The sequence below is a fragment of the Patella vulgata genome, chromosome 8, assembly GCF_932274485.2.
Source record: "Patella vulgata chromosome 8, xgPatVulg1.2, whole genome shotgun sequence".
NCBI lineage: Eukaryota > Metazoa > Mollusca > Gastropoda > Patellidae > Patella > Patella vulgata.
Window position 1 is genome coordinate 28,779,134 of NC_065886.2, and position 22,126 is coordinate 28,801,259.

The window sequence follows — 22,126 nt, forward strand, 5'->3', positions numbered from 1 at the left end:
ATCATCTAAATGATACAGATATGTTAATTATTGATGATTGTGGAATCTCTTCAAAATCCTCTAGATATCGCATACATTAACACAGTTTGCAACATTCCGAATCGCAACATATTTAAGTTCGACAAAATCGATTTGTTTAGATAAGGAAAACAACGTTGCGAAATATAACCAGCCTCCTAGCACGTCCCGGAGTTTTCCATTAATTTATATTGTCTATTATAACTATATGGCCTGAAGTAAGTTTTATTGGTGGTCATGGTTTAAATATAAACTGACGTTTCATTGGTTAATGTCGTGTATATATACAGACCAAGTCGTCGAAACATGTTCAGAAGAGGCTGGTATTTCAAACTTAAGATTTGTAACGCACACGAAAACGTATTTAACTAAAAATGAAGGTGTTGGTGATATTTGTGGTTTTAGCTGGTAGGTACATTTTGAGTTTCCTCTTATTCCTTTTATGTAATTTACAATTTACTATGAATTCAGTGATCAATATAAATTTTTACAAATAAATAGATTGTTATAAGTTATAATATTATATAGCGACAATGGCACATTGCGGCAACGTTATGGTTTATTAATGTCAGTGTATCTGATTTTCAGTATAATTAATTATATGACTTTTAATAATTACTTTAAGGTGCATGCATCATTAATATATGTTTTTGGAAAACATCAAATTTTCTGTATCTTATTCGACGCTTAGATGTATTCAGATTAATTTTAATTGAGCTTGTAATAAAGAGAGCAAAATCAGAATATCAACGGTAGATAATTGAAATGGAATGGGGTTTCACGTCCTACTGTACGTGCCTCGATAGGGCTAATGAAGACGGGCTTATGTGATACAGTGTGCTTTGGGGGAAATTTTGCCCGAAAGGGGCGCTATTTTAATTCCAGCTGTAAAGGATTTCCCTTTTTTGTGTGTACACGAGACCTCGGATTTTAGTCCCATCGCATGACCTCCGAACTGCGCTACTGACAACTTTCTCAAGACCGCCTTGTTAGCGAGCCAGTGCCTTACACACTAAGTCACCGCGGCTACCTAAACGGTAGATAATCTCCCGGCTTAGATTAAATCGGATTAAAAGCGGTCCATCCAACGATTTCTTTCATAAAGTGGACGTATATTGCCGTCGCCCCTGTCTGGGTGTGTGTCGCCTACAGTATTCTTAGTCGATTATCTTGAAACTTTGCATACTTATTCTATACCCTAAGGTAATCCCTGATGTTTTTGGTGCATGTCCGACCCCAAGGGCAGAGCCACGGCCATTTGCTTGTATTTGTTTGTCGTCTACAGGTCGCATTTCTTAAAAGATCATCATAAAACTTTGTATACTTATTCCTTATACCCTAAGGATCATCTCTATTCTATGTGGTGCAAGCCCAAGCGCCAGGGATAGAGTCACGCCCAGTTTCTCTTAGTGTGTCTTGAAATCTTTTCATACTTAAAGGGGCTAAATCGTTAATATTTGGGACCTAGAAATTGACTCAAACGGGTATAGCAACGAATATAATAATGTAATTTCAAATCAGTGATGTTTGGTGAAACACGCCATCAGTCTCAATCGAATGGCTGTCTAGTGCCTGGTTATTTCAGCCTACACTGATAGTATTTATTGCGCATTCTCTCAAGATCTGAATAAGGCGTCAGCGTTTGATATAACTTGTGGAATATGTATAGTCTCGTTTTTGGAGTCCCTTGTTACAAATGGCGCTGAAACACATCATGGCAAACGATTCGTATACCAATGGTAAAATGTTTATTTTGTCTTAAATATTAGATATCAGAAGCCGTGTAAGACCACACCATCAATGTTGATTTAAATTGACAAATAATTCGTGATTTCAATGTCGAAGACTTTGGATGATATTGAGTTAGAGACTTATAGCTACTTTATTCCTTATACCCGAAGGATGACCACTTTTATTTCTTGGTGCATATCCGGCCTGCAGATCGCAATTTTTTAATCCTTTTGAAACTTTGCATACCTATTCTTAATACACTAAGAATACCCCAAGGATGATCAATCACTATTGATTTTGGTGCAAGCCCAGACCCCCAGGGTCAGAGCCACGCTTATTTATTGTTTTTAGATTCAGAATTCCACAATTTTGAATGGATTATCTTGGAACTTGGTATAATTATTCCTTATACCCTTAAGGACCGCAACTATTGATTTCGGTGCATGATCCACCACGCTTGGGCGGTGCCACATCCACCTTTTGTTAATATTTTGTCTGTAAATAATCTACAGGTTGCAATTATTAACAGATTTGGATCCAATTCGGCATGATCCATCATAGGGTTGTTCATATCCAAACCCCAGGGGCTGAGCCACGCCCAATTTGTGTGTTTGTTTGTCTATAGGCTGGAATTCTGAATGCATATCTTGGAACTTTGCATATTTATTCCTTATATGGTAAAGACAGCAATTATTTATTTTGGTGCATGTTCCGATCCCCTGGAATGTGGACGTATATTGCAGCGGTACCGATGCTCTTGTTTATTTATTTATTTATGACAGAAATACAAAATGATTGAATTATGATATGTCACGAATAATCGGATTCTTTAAAAGGAAAACCAGGATAAATTACATAGTGTACACTGGTTATATATGAAGTTGTTTCCTTGAAAGAAAATGATATTTAATTAGCATATTTATCAGAAACTTTGTTAAAATCTGGGAAGTTAATTGCTGAAAAATTCTTACTAAGTTTCATGACTAATTAGATGAAAATTTACCATTGGTATTTTTTTTAGTATGCCGATCGCAGAAACTAGTTACATTTCTTTCTAAACTGAATTAGGCCTATTATTTTTATTTTTTTTTTTTTTTATTAAATTATATTCTTTATTGATTTATTTATGTTTGTAATATAAAGGTAAATGCGGTTTACTAGAACACGTCAGCATTTGGGCGTAGTTTTTCAAATATCAAAATTGTTTTTCTTAATATTAATATTCAATTTCCAATCCGTCATAACGAAATATAGTTTAAGATAGACATATATTAACCATTGGTAAATTCAATTTCCAATCCGTCATAACGAAATATGTTTTAAGATAGACATATATTAACCATTGGGAAATTACTTTAGACCATTCTTTGAAATACCATTACTTTAGACCATTCTACGAAATACCATTACTTTAGACCATTCTACAAAATACCATTACTTTAGACCATGCAATGATGAAATACTATTATTTTAGATCATTCCATGAAATACTATTATTTTAGATCATTCCATGAAATAACGAGTGTTCTTTCTTTAAATAATGTTACATACTAGTAATATTATCTCATAAAATAGTAAAGGTATTTTTTAAATCAAGTTTCAGTTTCAGATTAAAATCCTATCACACCTGACACTAGACTAGTATGGCTTCAGAATAAAATCAAAATAGTTCTATCTGTGTAACTAAATTTGAATGGAAAATAAAAAGAAATGGGGTTGCATGTTTAACTGTTCTTCACCAACTTGACTAATGAATGAAGTCTTGGACATACCGATTTTTGATGAATTTATTATCTACAGCTTCTGAATAAATTAATGAATGGTCGAAGAAAACTAATTAGAGATGAATGAATATTTGATATGTCTGAATCAAATCAAACAAAACAACAGATAAAACTGAACGAATAATTATATTCTTTAGACTACAAGATATCTGAATTAAAAGCGAACAATGAATTAAATAAATAGTATTAAAATGTCAAAATTAAAACAAATTAATAAGTAGAAAACCAATGACGATAATATGGCCTATTATTTTAATATAAAAGAAAAAAGATCAGTGAATACAAGACTTGTCATTAAATGGTATTTAAAAAAAGACGCCTTCTAATATCATCATGACTAGTTACTCGCGTTCCATTTCCTTCTCATTTAAAAATTAAATGTCCGGTAATTTTTAGAACAGAATACAAAATTGGCGGAAACGCGTAAATATCGTAAATACGAGATGATTTGAAAGAATCGGTAGTATAGAGATCACAAATTTATGTTTATCATATTTGTTTATAAATCAGTATTGTAAAGTAATTGTCCCTGTTTGTTTAATTCGTTGAACGAATGAGCCAGAAGTTGGAAATACTTGTTCGCTATAGATTCTTGGGAACTTAAGATTAGGATAATGGTCGACATAAATAGTCAGTTTCTTTCAACTTTGTGGAATTATATAAAAGAAAAGAATGCATTAGTCAGTAAGTACCAACCACCGTTAATTATTTACCGACCACAACCAACAGAGTCGGTACGGTATTGTTGCTAGCAACCAGTTTTTTCAATATCAACTTATCAAATGTACAATCAATATAATGCGGTTGTTTAGTCCGAGTTAATAAGCGTGGACTGTCGAATGGTCTTTAGATCATGAGGTGTCACGTATTACCATTCAAGATGTGACAAAGAGCGACGTCGCCTCCCAATTCATACCCCCAAACGTTAACCCCTTTGATAAATAATTTATGATTTACTATTTGGAAAATTGAAATATGATAAAGATCGCAGAATCAGCCCCAACCTGATTACCAACAACATCACAATTTGTCCAAACAAATACAAATTTGCAATAATCAATCTACTAATATTCCAACTCAAATCACATATGTTTTCCGGCATGTTTTCCTCTTGTCAGTTAGAAGGAGGGCCTGACAAGGCCAGCTATATGTATTTCGGATGGTACGAAAAACCGAGGTCCCGTGTACACATTGGTCTGCACTGTGCACTTAAAAGATCCCTTGACAGTTTGAATTCGATATGAAAGTAGGCCAAAGCCCCGCTGTCCGGACAAAATTTCCCTCATAGCACACTGTATGGCGTATGCCCGTCTTCATTACCCTTGTCAGAGGAGAACAATAAAACGACAAAACCCATTTCTTTTCATTTCATTTTCAATCACATATCATTATTATTTGAACGTTCCTGGTGGTAATACGTCATAAACTATATTGTTTTTATTAGAAAAATACATTTTTAAAAACAAAAACAAACGTTTTAGGGACAGACCACGTTTATTTAAACTGTGGCATAGTTTATCAAGCAAGGTACCTTTCTGCACCAATGCAGTGTGTTATGAGACAGGGTGTCAAGACCTGTCAAGACAGCGGCTCCACGGCTTACTCTTATTTAAACTTCCAACTGACAATGGTACCATTACGCGCACGCCGTTGGATATTGGTGAAGCCATGCTGGACACAGACCTTCTGGTTAGTGAACCAGCGGTGCTGTCACTCCCAATTTTTGGTAAAAGTCAGGGAGATTTGAAATTCGGATGTGGCCAAGAAAAAGCTTTAGCGTATTCCGTAAAAGAAACTTGCCTAGAAACATCCTAAGAAAAAGGGATTTAAATTTTAAATATTTTTTGATTATAGCAAAGGTAGCATAGTGTATTCTCAATTATGATAGATATATTGACAGCATGATATATAGAATACATATCAACATATAAAACTAACTCTCTTCTGAAATATAGATTCCTAATTTTAAAACAAGTATAATATGGGTCGTTAGCAGTAAATTTAATCAAACGATCTTTTTCAATCCTATCTGTCTAATTTTCAGGTATGGCAAGCAAAAACCAATGCTAAATGATTGCTCCCTTGCCTCGTCGAGATTAGGCTTCCATACTTAACCGAAGAATGCTTGACTTCCGAGGCGACAAGTCGCGACTCGACAAAGCGAAATAATTGTTAAAGGCGACCATATGTACAACTTTACAACTTTGTGATGTTCATGTACTATTTGTCATTTATACTCACGTCAGATCTTTCTTATATAACTTGGCTTAAAACAATGTTAACATGAAGCAACACATGGGATATAGTTTTTCGGTATATGGAAGCGTATTTGGGTCACTACTTATTGAGATAATATCGCAACACATCGAACTAAAATATGTCAACTTCATGAGTTATATTACAAAAAATCGACTAAATAAGTCGACTCGACGCATTAAATTCACCTCTAAACGACAAAAACTATGTCGATATGTTTACATCATGCCAATAGTCGATTTGACTCTAAATCAACAGGTCATATTTTAATGCAATATATAGACTTAATAATGTCGCCGTTTTCAGTTATGTACCACGTGCTTAATTTCATTGCCCGAGATTGCTTATTCATGAAAGTGCAGCCAATGATGGGGTTTAACGTCCACTCGACACAAACTAGGTCATTTCGGGACTAACATATGTTTAATTTTAGGGGTCTTTAGCAGTGGGAGGAAACCGGAGGACCCGGAGAAAACCCACTAGGTTGGACAGGCAACCCTACTCCTTGTCACGTACAACCGGGGATTCGAAACCACGCCAGTTGACTCAATGACAGGCCTTATGATATGATGCAGCTGATGAAATTGAATGTTATATTCAGGTCCGGATATGTGTCTCGATTCACCACTGACATTCAATGTTATTGGATGAAGTCTCACCATCCCAATCACATGCCAAGTATCCTGTTTCCCCACAGTATACTATATAAAGACGTTTGTCTTGTATTTTACTTTTTCAGTCATTAGTTCAAGATCCTGTGTAGATGCTTGTGACTCTTCAGCTCTTTTAAGTTGCAGTTTGCCAACCGGCGGCTCAGCCAATATTTGCACGTACGTAAATGTTTTAATATATTTAACGCCATAACACTTTTATTTAAGTTACGCTTAGAGCAAACGTCCCCTAGAAAGCAGGGTGGTTTTAAAACAAATGTGGCAGACCCTGAATGGTTCCGGGAAAGTAAAAATTCAGATTATATTGATTTTGTTTGTTTATATTTCTCCTGCTAGATATCCCCATTGATTTCGACCGATTTTGCTTTACAAAGATGTGATAATGCAAAACTGATATTTTGAAAAAAAAACTTACTTTGCTGCTTCAACTGGCTAAGGAAGACGGGTATGGCCTATGCAGTGTGCTGCGAGGACAACTGTGTTAGGTTTAGGGGGTCGTTGTCAAGGGTTTACATACACGCCAACGTGTACACGGAACCTAGGTTTTTCGTGCCATCCAAACCACAGGGTACTGAGCCTTGCCAGGCCCTCAGCCCTGCATGACTGACAAGGTGAAAACAACCTGGAAAATCTCGGGAGCTTTCCCGGCCACCGTCGGCATAGAAACCCGGACCCCTTGGTTAGTGAGCTAGCGCCTTACTCACCCAGCCATCGTGCACCCTTGCAGATTTGGACATTTTTGGCTACCCAATTAATTATGCCACCTGTTTTAGGGATATTGCTTTTGTTTAATTGAAGAAAGACATTGAAGGGTATATAAACCTTAACATGCTCCGACACCGGCCTCCACACGCATACAAATGGGCGGGTTTTAAATCAGATCGGACTTATGAACAAAATCTACATTTAATTCATTCTTTGTCTTCTTTTTTTTTATTATTTTATAGCGCACTAGCAACGTACAAAACATGTGTAGTTAATGCAGCCTGTTTTAGCGGGGCTGCTGAAAATTCTTATAATTCTCTTATGACATCCGCTAAATGCGGTGAGTATAGATTATTCAGTATATTTAACCTGTCTCGAATAAATCACCGTAAGTTTGGCGCAACATATCCCGTTTGGTGCGGACGCGTCATTAAACCTCATTTCATTTAATCATTCAGTATATTTAGGTCGAGTTTAGGTATAAGGTAGAAATGGTGCAGTAAATAGTGGAACAGGTAAAATATGTAATAAAATGAAATGGGGTGTAACGTCCTACTTTTGTGCTCGAACTAGGCTAATGAAGACGAACATACGCCATGCAATCAATCTGATTAAAACACATATCCTATTTCGTTTCATTTTTATAGTCCAAAATTTCGTTTTACTTGTCTTACTACACTAGGATCTGGAAGAGTTGTTATCATTGACCTGTTCTGAATGGTGTGCGGAATTAGCCAATGAAACGGTCTGTTACGGCGAGCTTTAGGCGTGTTTTGCACGGAACTGTGGGTAATCTACTAGAAACATCAATGCTGATTGGTTAATCAAATGTCTGACGTCATAGGGTCAAAAGCCTCTCGTATGACCTCTGACGCGACCTATCGCTACAACCGGTCAGATCTTCATGTAGTGTAGGCCATCGAAAGTATAAAAAAACGAAACGAAATATAGATCTGTATTTTAATCCGATTGCCATGCAGTGTGCTATGGGTGAAATGTTTTCCCGGACAGCGGCGCTGTGATCTACTCTTATTTCGAATTCTAACTGTCAAGGGCTCATTTACGTGCACGCCAATATGTACACGGGATCTCCTTTTTTCGTCCTACCCGAACGACTATACGTTGTCCCTTGCCAGGCCCTCCGCCTTACATCACTGACAAGGGGGAACGACGCGGGAAGTTTCGCGATCAAATCCGGGATTGAACACGCGACTTCCAAGTTAACGAGCCAGCATCTCTTACACACTGAGAGGGAGCCACGGTGACTGAGTGGTGAGTAGGATGTTGGTCCTCTCATCTTGGAGGCCTGTGTTCGATTCCCTCATAGCACTCAGTTGGTGTATTTAACAGTACTACGAAACCTGGGGACCCAGAGAAAATACACATGGCTGAACATGCGCTCCATACAAACATGGGATAAACAACACATCCTTTGGCCCAATGGCAAACTCTTTGATCTAAACCGCATACATTAGACAACCGGTTAAAAAAAATGGTGTCTTTATTAACAAATTCAGTAAAATTTCCGCTTTAAAACATGAAATATTTTTAAATTAAAACTTCTTATATTTTTTAATTCTAATTTCAGGAGCGTGCACGGCTAAAATCAGCCTGTCTGTAATGTCACTCACTGCTGCTTTAATCTTTCTTAAAAAATTAATGTAAATACGTATTTTTGTAGACACTGTTTATGTACATCACACTTCTATAACGTATTTTTAAACTCTGTTTATGTACATCACACTCCAATAACATATTTTTAAAATTCTGTTTATGTACATCATACCCCAATAACGTATTTTTAACAGAATAACGTTGTTTTTTTTTAAACTCTGTTTATGCACATTACACTCCAATGACGTATTTTTAAACTGTTAATAAAGTCGATGTTTTTGTCTAGTATTGCGTTATATTTAGTTGTGAATATGGCAAATTTGATTAAGCCACCTAGTCTCACAAATATCATGTAATTAAAACATGTAATATACGGACCAGGAATTGTGACCTCAAATCGAAGTCCGTCAATCGATGCACAATTCTCCAAAGAACGCTGTCACGTCGACTGATCTTTAATTGACGGAACTACAGGCCTTTTCGTTTTGAACAGCACGGTGAGTAGCGCTTGGAGCCAGTGGCGGATTAAGCTCCTCCAAGGCCTGAGGCGGCAGTTGCTGGAAGGCCTATTTATTTTTTAAAGTTAGAGCCAAGGTAGTTGCTAACATTAAAAACGGGATTCGTTACTGAGGTTATCCAGGGGCCTACAATCACGTCATAACTAGTATGACGTCTTAGACTATACCATAGATAATACCGTATGATTGCCGACTCATGAATTCTCGACGTTATGTTGCGAAACGCGTGAAACGGCGAGAAAGGTGGTTGATCACTTCCGGTCTTCTGTTCTCGCTGTTTGTTTACTATAGGCCCAGTAGCGATATTTTTATTTAGCGCTTTCTTGTAGTATTAAATGTGGCATCATCTGGTTAAATGGTAACGAGAAATAGAAGCAATGTTCGAGGTAAGAATAAAAATGAATATCTTATAATTTTGATATTATATTGTATTATAAATAAGTATTACATTTCATGAAAATCTCGACACGTGTGTTGTCCAGTTAAGGCAGAGTTTGACAGCTTTGACCTACTTTTAAAAATCGGCAAAATAGAGTTTTCAATTCATTAATTTGTAAAATAATACTTGCAGATCATTAATAAATCGTAAATATATAAAATACAGTTTGGTATGAATAATAACATTGCTGTGTTGGCTATATATAAGCTTTTAATTACACAATTTTTTTAAAAATCTTTTGTATTTTCAGCAGAACGTACTGGTACCCGTCTTTTGTTTGCTACCTAGGGGCCTAGGGGAGTGCCAGCTTGTAAAGCAAATATATTTCATGTTGATTTATTGTGATACTGATAAATAATTGTATGTTTTATTTATGTTATTTACTTCTTTTCATATTGTGTGTGTGTGTGTGGGGGGGGGGGGTATAAATATTGAGACACTAGACATTAATATATTGATAAAGTATTTTATTTTATGTATCTATTTATTTATATTTTATTTTTTTTTTATTTCATTTTTTTTTTTTTGGGGGGGGGGGGGGATATTATTATTTTCATTATTTTATTTGTTTTATTTTAATACTCAACAAGGGATTTGGTTTAAATTGTTTGATTGTATTATATCATTATTGATTTTAATTTTGTATAGTTGAATTAAGCATAATTATTTAATTTTATGTATTTCAAACATCAGAAAATAAACCATTCAAGCTATGTGTAATGTGTTTGTATGGTTATGTTGATGGTTAAATAGGTTGAGAATTGAAGCCAAATGACCAATTTTTGCGAAAAAGGGATCTGCCAGTTGGTGTTACAGAATTCAGTCAATTTTGCTCCGATATTGATAAGGTTGGTTTTGTTACAATGCTGAGATGTATGGCTTTTCAGGAAATAACACGGTTCTGGAGAAAAATTAATATTTAAAAATAGTTGCCGGTCGATATTTAAGGATATGGGTTTACTGTTCCATGTAATTAAATTAATCATTAAAAATATAACCTACAATTTTTGTTTCAATTAAATAAGTTAATCTTAACAATAATATTAGGCTATTGCATTTTTTGATTTAAATAATTTAATCTTATCAGTTGAGGAAGAAGAGTTGGTATTTCAATCTAATAAGGTGCCTATAAATTATATAATTATTCATCCAATTATGTAACATTAACATTGTCTGATCGCTTTATTTAATAATACATTTATTAATTTATCATAAAAGTATTGTTAATTAAAGATGCGTTTTTAAATGTTAAACAGGCATGATGTAAGAGCTAAATCTGCTTATTGCAGGTCTTTCTTTGGGTCTTAATGTTATGTAAATTATCAATTAGACATTTATTTACATGAAAAGACCATAATCAACTCTCGATGCCATCTGATTGCTCAGATTTTAAATAGATTAGAACGGTATGGTGGTAAATTTTCAATATATTCAATTTGCATTATCTATTTTTGAAATGTTATAGTTAATAACGAGAACGACCAGCTCTTTATCTAAATCTTACATAATTCCCCTTCAAATTTATTTCTATTGTTATTGTTTTATTTTAATTTAGGACACAAAGAAATATATTTTGGTTCTCGCTTGGATGACGTGTTTTAATTATTTTTTTTTAAAAAAAACCCTAACAAAACAGTCTTGTTAATTTCCCCGGTTACACGAAGTAACTCTGTAAAAAAAATTGACTAGATCTATAGGCTAATTTGTCAAGTATGCAAACAAGTTAAATGTTAATGACATGAATGATATTGGATACCGTAATCATATATTCATATAAACAACATGATGAGATAAATGTAGTGCCTTACAATTTTTAAAAACTCATCTGTTACAAACAAGTGATAACTTAGAGCTAAAGACTTTGTGTAGGTATGTTTTGCCAAGCGCTATGAACACAATTTTTGCGGAATTTTGGCGCTATAGAAATGGACGTTCATTATATTTATTTATTTGGTTCTTCTGGAAAAATACATACATCTATTTAAACACCAAAAGTACTTGGCTGTACTGTTCAAAAGCTTATAGTTCCAAATTTTTAAACAAAACATCTTTCACATGATTTAATTAGCTATTTATTTTTATATCGAAGCCCGAAGAACAGGAAATCAAATTGGTGTGGCCAACATTGAAATATCAGATATCAAGGATGAAGTTGCCTTTATCAACTCTTGTAAATCTTTTAATGTACAGGATTCCTGGAAGAATCTATTTTAGAACAAAAATTCCTTTTCATTGATAACTAAAGCAATAATTCCGTTTTTATTTAATACTAATAGTGTTTTCTTTTTCCTTATATATAATTGTTATATCTACTGAAGCTAATTTAATTTCTCAACAAAGCCTAGATCAAAAAGACTATGAAATAATTGCTTACATTGGGGTGGATTTATATAAGTAAACTTTTTTCCAGTTGTGCAAGCTGAAAAAAAAGTATGTGTGTATTTTTTTTTTTTTTTTTTTTTTTGGGGGGGGGGGGGGGGCTGCATTTATAAAATTAACTAAATTAAATGACAGAGGGACTTAAAATAAATAAATGGCCATTTTCTAAAATTATTAATTAGGCCTAGATTGGAAAAGAATTTTGTAGGGATATTTACATCTTTATCAACTAAAGTATACAAACAAAGCTGAATTTATTAAAAAAAAATGCACATTTGCATATAAACAAGATTTTTAAAACTGTTCTAATATACCATGCAATTGATAATAAAATGCAACATCTAATTTTATTAATCATACTATTACTAATTACTGTCTATAGATAGGCCTATACCGTAGGCCTGTGTGTGGCACAGAGGTGCGGGTTAGTTAGCTCGCAATATAACCTTTTTCCTTCTGCAAATTAAATTGTAGAACATTTTTTTTGAAGTATTAGAAAAATAAAAATAAAGGTGTTTGAAGTATTATCTCTATATCAGAAATATTTCCTAATTTTAGTGTAAATTGGTACGGTACATGATTCATGAATGAAGAAATAGAAAGGCATTTTTTGCCCATTTGTAACCTTTTTTCAACTTAACGTCACACAGTAGCTATTTAATCTTTTGCAATATTCTAAAAATATTTTGGAAGGAGATATCTTGTTCTTTTTTTTCATATAATTTTTATATACGTGTTCATTTTATTAATTTCATAAACGTAAGTTTCAAAAATGTCAATTTCGCGTGTCACTGTGCGTACGTACTATCGAAACTTAGACCGGAAGTAAACACCCCCCTGCGCAAAAAAATATGCGCACGAACCAGAACGCAACATCACGTAAAGGGCTAAAGACGAGTCGGCAATCATACGGTATTATCTATGACTATACTAAGCCAAAGTCGTTTGATATTGGTAATGTAACTTTATATGCCCATAAATGACGTCACGTGGATACAATTTGCAGGTATTAAGCAAGACATAACCGAAAACTTACAAGGATTTAACGTACATTGTAGACCTATGGCGTGGGCCTAATTAATTTCGGGTCAGGGCCTATGTTGATTCCCGTTGGGCCTAAACCCCACCCCCCTAACATTCATTGTCTATGCGTTTTTAATCGTATCAGACAAGTCTAAAAATATTTTTTTTACAAACTCTTTGGGCCTGAGGCTGCAGCTTCATCAGCCTCACTGATAATCCGCTACTGCTTGGAGCCAGTTTCTTGTACAGACATTCATCCTGCTCTTTAATAAATGGCATTTAGAAATCGATGCCACTCAGTAATATAGTCAATACATTATTTGTCACCATGTAAACACGTTCAGCGTTCGGTTTGGGTTCATTTGGGTGTAATTTGCAGGTATATATACATTATTGTCCGAGTTAGTGGTCAGCACACGGGCGCTAACCTGTATATCAACATGGTTAGAATTATCTGCTCAAAACCTTGAAAGTGACCGACGGGCTGGGGTTATTACAAAATGAAATGAAATAAAATGAGATGGACTTTAAGTATTTGTTAAGTGTCTTGTTCTGTTACTGTCTTTTTCATTTCTTTGTTATAAAGGGCAAAATTGTAAACAGGCTCTAAGCCTAATTTTTCTCCTTTGAAAATAAAGATATTATTATTAAGCTTTCATATTACATATGAAAGCTTATTGTTTCTGTTAAGATTATTATTGTTATTAAGCTTTCATATTACATATGAAAGCTTATTGTTTCTGTTAAGATTATTATTGTTATTTTTTTTTGTGTTTTGTCCACAAATCGGATTTCTCAGAATCTAACCATAGGATCGTTCTGAAACTTTTACCTATCCCCCCAAAAATGGGTGGTGGCTGTTGATTAAATATATTTTCAAAACGTTTTACGAATCCGAAATCACCGAATTTTACGAAGGAATGCATTTGACCTACAATGCTGTAACTTTGTGACTATTTGACCTATTTTACTAATTCTTTTTTCTTTGAGTATCTTGAAACATTTACTTCAAATCTGCAATTTCGGATTTTGGCATTTCGAAAATTCGTCGCTGTCATTCCGAACCGGAAGTTATTACCAATTTGACAACTTCTTTAATAGTTGTGCGATTTTCGTGAAATTTAGAATGTTAGTAGATCTTGCCAATGCGACTTCAATGATGTCCTTGGAAATTTTCTAAATTATCTCCCCTTGGTGAAATTAAGGATCAAAGTTTTCAAAAAAATCGTCGAAATATAGGTCAGAATGACCTAAAAAAAAAATTCGATACTAGACAAGTAATTACTGATTCGTACACAAAATATGGAGTTTGTCGATCGAACCGGAAGTGCCACCATCTTTAAACGTGAAAAATCAAAAAGGCTTTTTTGCTATTTTACTTACAGACTCGGGCGTCATATTTTCGGAATCCTGGAAGGAATGCCTAAAAATCTATCGGATCAGAATTTTGATTTCGGTCACGTGATGGTCACCATTTTGAATTGAAAATGAAAAATAGAAGCAATTTGAAGGGCCGGGACTTTGGAACACAAGAACTCTCCTTCTAATTAAGCTAGAATGTTCAAACTTGGTGTAGGCGTTCACTAGGTCAATGTCATGATTGAGTTCAAAGATGAGCATTTTTTGCCTAGGGTAAGCAGAGATAAGCAAGCTGATTTGTTGATTCTTTAGGGCACGATGACATTGGTTATAATGAATGGAGGGCGATGAAACTCTTGTCAATCGAGAGGCTAATAGCTGGCCTGTTGTGTGAAATCATTGTATCATTTTTTGAAAATGTCCGGGGTAGCCGAAAAAAGGAGATCGAAATCCAAAAAGTCGTATTTTTACGATTTGGGGCATTTTTAGAGGTCGTGTAAAGTAAAATAAAGCATGCATATACATATATTATTGATATTAAATATATCATAAAAATTTGGACACAATACGCCCATTACCACCCCGGACTCTGTGCCTTACCCCCATTTTGATCCCATTAAAAAAAAAAGAGTTTTAGCAAAAAAACGATTTTCGGAATTTAATATTGGTTTTAACCCTGTACCCAGACAAGATATACATATTATTATAATCCCTATGTAATATTTAAATTATTTACTGCTATAATATGAATTATCACTTATTCCCCGTTAAATAAATATCGGTCACCGGGTGCAGCTGTACAACTTCAAGGACCCTGGCTTCAAGTCAATTTACGGCTTCCATGAGGGGAAAAAAGTGGAATTTCGCCGTGACACCGGCACCGATTGTCCGAAAACCATGAAATTTTGACACAATACGCCCATTACCACCCCGGACTCTGTGCCTTACTCCCATTTTAGCAAAAAAACGATTTTCGGAATTTAATATTGGTTTTAATTAATTTTGAAATTGCAAATGCAAAGAGATTTTATCGCCTCTTCCGTATGTGATAGGTATTGGTACTATACACATTATCCTTAAAAGACAATTTTTTAAAATGACCGTAGCGATGTATCGACACTAGAAACCGAAATCGCCTATTTTGACCTTTTTTGACTGCTGAGGCATCCTTCCGGTGGTCCAAATCTCTGGAATTTCTAGCGGTTGGCTGCGCCGCGATGATATTTATCACATATTAAATTGGGAAAATCCTCAGATATCAAGAACAATAAAAATTCGATAAAATACGGCAATTTTTTAAGCAAAAAACCTTTGATTGTTGGGGGTGGGTTTTTAATTTATTTTGAACGTTCTCGGAATCCAACACTCTTCTATTTTTAATATGTGATAACTAAGACCCCAAGGTACATTCTGTGCAAATTTGAAGGCAATCGGACCACAGGAACGTTGCCTGGACAGAGCAAATCAACCCGGTCGCGAAAATTTACTCATACTTCAAAGTGATTATCATGTTGTGTTATGATCGCCATGTTAGATCAATCTGAGTCTCTGATCCACCGTCATCTACCAAACCACTCCGAAATATACCCAAAATCCCAAAATCGACCGTAATTTCTTTTTACTTCGCGCATGTGCCACGCTGGAACCAAAGGTACGTTGACTACCAAATTACGGCGAGGAACTTTTCACGTTGGTACCTAGGTGCACTGAAAACTTCAAGGCGATACCTGTATTCGTTCAGGTCGTTTGTTCTTGACACGGTTCCTGCCGTTCGTTTTTTCCGCCATTTACGGCTTCTGTAATGGCGAAAAAAGTGGAATTTCGCCACGACACCGGCACCGATTGTCCCAAAACCATGAAATTTGGACACAATACGCCCATTACCACTCTGTGACTTACTCCCATTTTGATCAGATTAAAAAAAGGAGTTTCAGCAAAAAATAAACAACCGATTTTCGGAATTTAAATTTGGTTTTAATTAATTTTGAAATTCCAAATGCAAAGGGATCTTATCGCCTCCTCCGTATGTGATTGCTATTAGTACTATACACATTATCCGTAAAAGACATTTTTTTTTAAAATGAGCGCAACACCAGAAACCGAAATCGACTATTTTGTCTTTATCATACATTAAATATTATATGCCATCGGTTAATTTTTATACGCCCACATTGAAATGTGGTCGTATATTGTCGTCGCCGCCGTCCGGACGGCTAAAGTTAATATCCGATTACTTTAAATTTATACACAGTGTTTAAGGTCATGAGAGGAAGAAGCCTACTGATTTTAAGCGATTTCCGATAATTACTGTCAGAATTATGGTCCTTGACCACTTCAAAAAATCTTGTGCACGCTCTAGAGGTTAAATTCAATATCCGATTGACTTTAAATTTATACACAGTGTTTAAGGTCATGAGATGAAGAAGCCAATTGCTTTTCAGCGATTTCCGATAATTACTGTCAGAGTTATGGCCCTTCATCACTTAAAATAAATCTTGTGGATGCTCTAGAGGCCAAAGCTAATGTCCGATTGACTTTAAATTTATACACAGTGGTTAAGGTCATGAGACGAAGTAGGCGATTGATTTTCAGCGATATCTAATATTTACTGCCAGAGATGTGGCCCTGATCACTTCAAAATATCTTGTGGACGCTCTAGAGGCCAAAGTTAATATCCGATTGACTTTCAATTTATGCGCAGTGTTTAAGGTCATGACACGAAGATGCCTACAATATTGATTTTCAGCGATATCTGATATTTACAGCCATTTCCGATAATTACCGTCAGAGTTATTGCCCTTGATCACTTTAAAAAATCTTGTGGACGCTCTAGAGGCTAAATTCAATATCCGATTGACTTTAAATTTATACAGTGTTTAAGGTCATGAGATGAAGAAGCCAATTGATTTTCAGCGATTTCCGATTGAATCCTTTGAAAATCACACCTAACGCTAAAACTAAAGGCAAGAAACGGGCCGGTTTACATTGAAGCACAACTAATTCCTGTCCTGCGTACTCTGTATATAATATACGGTTTTCTAAATATGCCTTGGATGGTAGCCACAAGTCGACAATTTTTGTTTTGTATTTTTCCCATTTTGTTCATAAGGTAAATGTAACTTTTCAGATACCTGATGACATTTATACTTATTGTTTCAATAGATTCTAATAACCCCCATTGCAGTTAATATGAAAGCTTTCATATCTGCTATGCAGATCTAGTTTTTTTTTTGTGTTTTGTCCACAAATCGGATTTCTCAGAATCTAACCATAGGATCGTTCTGAAACTTTTACCTATCCCCCCAAAAATGGGTGGTGGCTGTTGATTAAATATATTTTCAAAACGTTTTACGAATCCGAAATCACCGAATTTTACGAAGGAATGCATTTGACCTACAATGCTGTAACTTTGTGACTATTTGACCTATTTTACTAATTCTTTTTTCTTTGAGTATCTTGAAACCTTTACTTCAAATCTGCAATTTCGGATTTTGGCATTTCGAAAATTCGTCGCTGTCATTTCGAACCGGAAGTTATTACCAATTTGACAACTTCTTTAATAGTTGTGCGATTTTCGTGAAATTTAGAATGTGAGTAGATCTTGCCAATGCGACTTCAATGATGTCCTTGGAAATTTTCTAAATTATCTCCCCTTGGTGAAATTAAGGATCAAAGTTTTCAAAAAAATCGTCGAAATATAGGTCAGAATGACCTAAAAAAAATATTCGATACTAGACAAGTAATTACTGATTCGTACACAAAATATGGAGTTTGTCGATCTAACCGGAAGTGCCACCATCTTTAAACGTGAAAAATCAAAAAGGCTTTTTTGCTATTTTACTTACAGACTCGGGCGTCATATTTTCGGAATCCTGGAAGGAATGTCTAAAAATCTATCGGATCAGAATTTTGATTTCGGTCACGTGATGGTCACCATTTTGAATTGAAAATGAAAAATAGAAGCAATTTGAAGGGCCGGGACTTTGGAACACAAGAACTCTCCTTCTAATTAAGCTAGAATGTTCAAACTTGGTGTAGGCGTTCACTAGGTCAATGTCATGATTGAGTTCAAAGATGAGCATTTTTTGCCTAGGGTAAGCAGAGATAAGCAAGCTGATTTGTTGATTCTTTAGGGCACGATGACATTGGTTATAATGAATGGAGGGCGATGAAACTCTTGTCAATCGAGAGGCTAATAGCTGGCCTGTTGTGTGAATCATTGTATCATTTTTTGAAAATGTCCGGGGTAGCCGAAAAAAGGAGATCGAAATCCAAAAAGTCGTATTTTTACGATTTGGGGCATTTTTAGAGGTCGTGTAAAGTAAAATAAAGCATGCATATACATATATTATTGATATTAAATATATCATATAAAAAACTAAACAATGAATCAGCTGTCATTGACAGATTTTATATTATAAGCATGGTCAGTGGAAGGTCAGCGTATTGTCTAACTTGAACTCACTGACTCCGTAACATTATTGTGGGTATGGTATAAGCTGAATTTGATGAGATGCACATATCTCGTATGACTATTTGGTACTTACAGTGTTAGACTTTGTCGTAACGTAAATCAAATTTACGCTGTATTATTCATTACCAAGGATTTAGAAAGGAACGAGAACAATTATTTACAAAATCTCGCTGGGATAAATTCCGTGAATGTGCCCATGAATGGCTAAAACTTGATGGGCGAGCGAAATGGATAGCTGAACAGGCGACTTCGGGTGATATAATCAAACAAGGAATTTATCGACGCGCCAAAAGATACTGGATTTCACCCAACATGCTACAGGCCTTTTACAGACAAATTCCGAATTGGGTCTGCCCGTAATCGTATAGATAAAGAAAAATTAAAATCCCCGGCTACAATCCAACCAGGGAATAGCGGGAGTGTAGACGATCTGGGACCTAGCTCTCCAAACAAATTACGCTCCTGAAGCAAAAAGAAAGAGTAAATCGGTGCTGCCTGTTGTGTGTATTATATGTAAAAAACGTGACAGATTTGTCACTGTTGGAGAAAATAGGAAGAAGGATGTATTAACACAGACTCAGACCCAAACAGGCTCAGGTAGGCCTAATGTTAATATTATGTTACTTACTAAATTTATAATTATTACTAATAAATATTAAATATATTCATCCTACAGTTTTTAATTATTGTGTTGTTGTTTTTGTTGTAAATGGAATCAGAAGTGCTACTGCAATCACTGTAAAATTGTTATGAAGCTAGCCATTAAAGCCCTTTACCCCATTTGTTGATTTGGCACAGTCATTGGTTAAAGTGTTGCACATTTGCTTGCACAAGGGATGAAACATAGAGAAGTTAACTTGTTTTTTATTTTCTTGGCCCACTTGTAGGTGCCTTGCTAAGACGATCTGTCTCTAGACCATTTCCGCTCACACAAAGGATCTGAACTAAACCGCATGCCAGAGTTGACCAGCCAGGTACATGTACATGTAGGCCTCAAAGTGACATTCCCTCCCCCACCCTTGAGCACAAACAACATTCAACGCTATATGGTGTATAATTTGTTTGCAAATTTGTTTGTAGGCCAACTGTTGAAAGCTGCTGAATTGAAAGAGGATGAAGATATTTTAAGGCATATCAGAGGGCAAGATTGTGTGGCCATTGAGGTCAGATATCACCAAAAATGTTATAGGCAATATACATGTACTGAATTTCTTAGACAGTTATCAGAAAGGTAAATATTTGTGATGTTTTTTTTATTTGTATTCTCCGCCTTCTTGCCACTGGTATTATTCAAATAAAACTGAACCATGGGTGAGTCCTGAAATTACTATGTTTTTGTCCAGTGGACGTTAAACCGCAATTCTCCTCTCTATCTCTCCTTGTACTGCTAATGCCTTCCTGTCTTCATTAGCTGGTTTCTGCATGAAAATAAGATGTTAACCCCTGTGTAAGTGTCTTTTTCCTCTGTTGTACGAAATTAATGAGAGTAAACCAAGCTCCAGAATTTTGTTTTAATTGTGTACATGTATATGTTTATTTATATTTTTCAGCAAAGATGACTAGCCCTCCGTCGAATATTAAACCACATACAATATATTCTGTGAAGATGTCATAAGAGAAATAATCATAAATGGCCAGCAAAGTTGTCTTGTACAGAGAGAGAGAGAGAGAAATGGGGTATAACGTCCACTCAATACAAACTAGGTCATTTTGGGACTAACATACGGTTTCAATTTTATTTCAATAATTCGCTTGCGCGTATGGGTCTTTAGCAGTGAGAGGAAACCGGAGTGCCCGGAGGAAACCCACGAGGTTGAGAAGACGCCTCTATCTCCATGCCACATACGCTCACACCTGGGATCAAAGCCACAGCCACAAGCCAGAGGTGACCGACCAGCTAGAGGTCGAAGCGCGGCACTCTAGGCCATCCCAAACCCCCTTTCTTGTACAGACCTGTGCATGTGTAGTCAATGTGAAAATGAAAAAAAAAACTGTTAAAGAGACCGAATTTGATGTTAATACATTTAGTAACAGTGATGATGATAATGAACATTAGCTTTGATGACATTTGATGTGCAGAGTAACTGTTTAATTTTGATTTTCAATGATTGTTTCACTTTAATAAATAATTTCACAACTGTTCATCCTGTTTTCTAACCTTTCCCTTCATTCCAGCCCAGATACACAATTATTTTTTTTAACTTATATCTACATGTATGTTTGTAATTTGACCATTAATCATATCCGAAATAGTAGTTCACAGCTACATTACAGTTGTAAAAATACTGTAGTGGCTAATTGAAAGGGAACATGTATGTGGGTTTAGAATGTTTATCTTAGTGGAAAAAAATCATGTGGTTCAATGCTTATAAAGTGCTACTGATCTCCATTATTTCAAAAGCATATCACTCAACTACTGTCAAACATATCCCCTGGCTAGAATATGCTACAAATCGACTCTAGCATGTTCCATACAAGCGATAATTTCTGAGCAAACATCCAACAACCAACCCTAACAGGCCCTTGAGATCCAACAAACAAAATAATTATTGGGCTTGTTTGCCCACACCTGGTCTTATGATTCATACAAGACCTGATAGTCTATCAATTACAGGCATTTGACAGAAAGGGAGATAATTCTTTTTTACCGTTAATGGATTTCCACAATTCTTTATTCACCCATGACATTTGTGTTTTGAGCATTTTTATTTACATCAAAATCTGTCCAATAAACTGTTCATTGCCAAGGATGAAGGCATGAGGTGTTTTACCAACTATTTAATTTTATGTCAACTTCAGAATTGTTAGTACACAAATAGCATTTATTTGACAATTTTGACGAATTTCATCTGGCCCTAAATCAATAAATTGCAAACATTTTGCTTGGAACTCCCAGATTTTGTCTTCCTGGCATCATAAGCTTTCCAAAAATGTATAGTTTTTCTTTTATGGAAGACCGTGTAGCGGAGTTGTGTTTCTAAGCTAGCTAGAAATTTTGGCTGCAGGCCTACACCTCCCAAGCTAAATTTCCCTCATGTCATCCTGTATAGCAAAGGCATATGCCTGTCTTAATTAACCCAGTACTAAACACAATTTACTTGTTTAATTTTTCCAGCATTTTTCAGGATAGCTGATGGGATGCGGGTCAAGTTATG

General features: G+C 35.4%; 2 long non-coding RNA genes across 3 annotated transcripts; both read left to right on the forward strand.

The window, feature by feature from the left end:
* Positions 1–315: 315 nt before the first annotated feature.
* LOC126829595 (uncharacterized) lies at positions 316–10,065 on the forward strand. Of its 2 annotated transcripts, none has more exons than XR_007683461.2 (5): positions 316–426; positions 6,529–6,619; positions 7,408–7,505; positions 8,754–9,683; positions 9,987–10,065. It is a non-coding gene; the product is annotated as an uncharacterized LOC126829595 (long non-coding RNA). The 2 variants fall into 2 exon arrangements; XR_007683462.2 differs by having other exon boundaries at positions 9,990–10,049.
* Positions 10,066–19,001: 8,936 nt separating this feature from the next.
* Positions 19,002–20,955, forward strand: LOC126829597 (uncharacterized). Its single transcript, XR_007683463.2, has 3 exons — positions 19,002–19,568; positions 20,052–20,202; positions 20,522–20,955. It is a non-coding gene; the product is annotated as an uncharacterized LOC126829597 (long non-coding RNA).
* Positions 20,956–22,126: the final 1,171 nt, after the last annotated feature.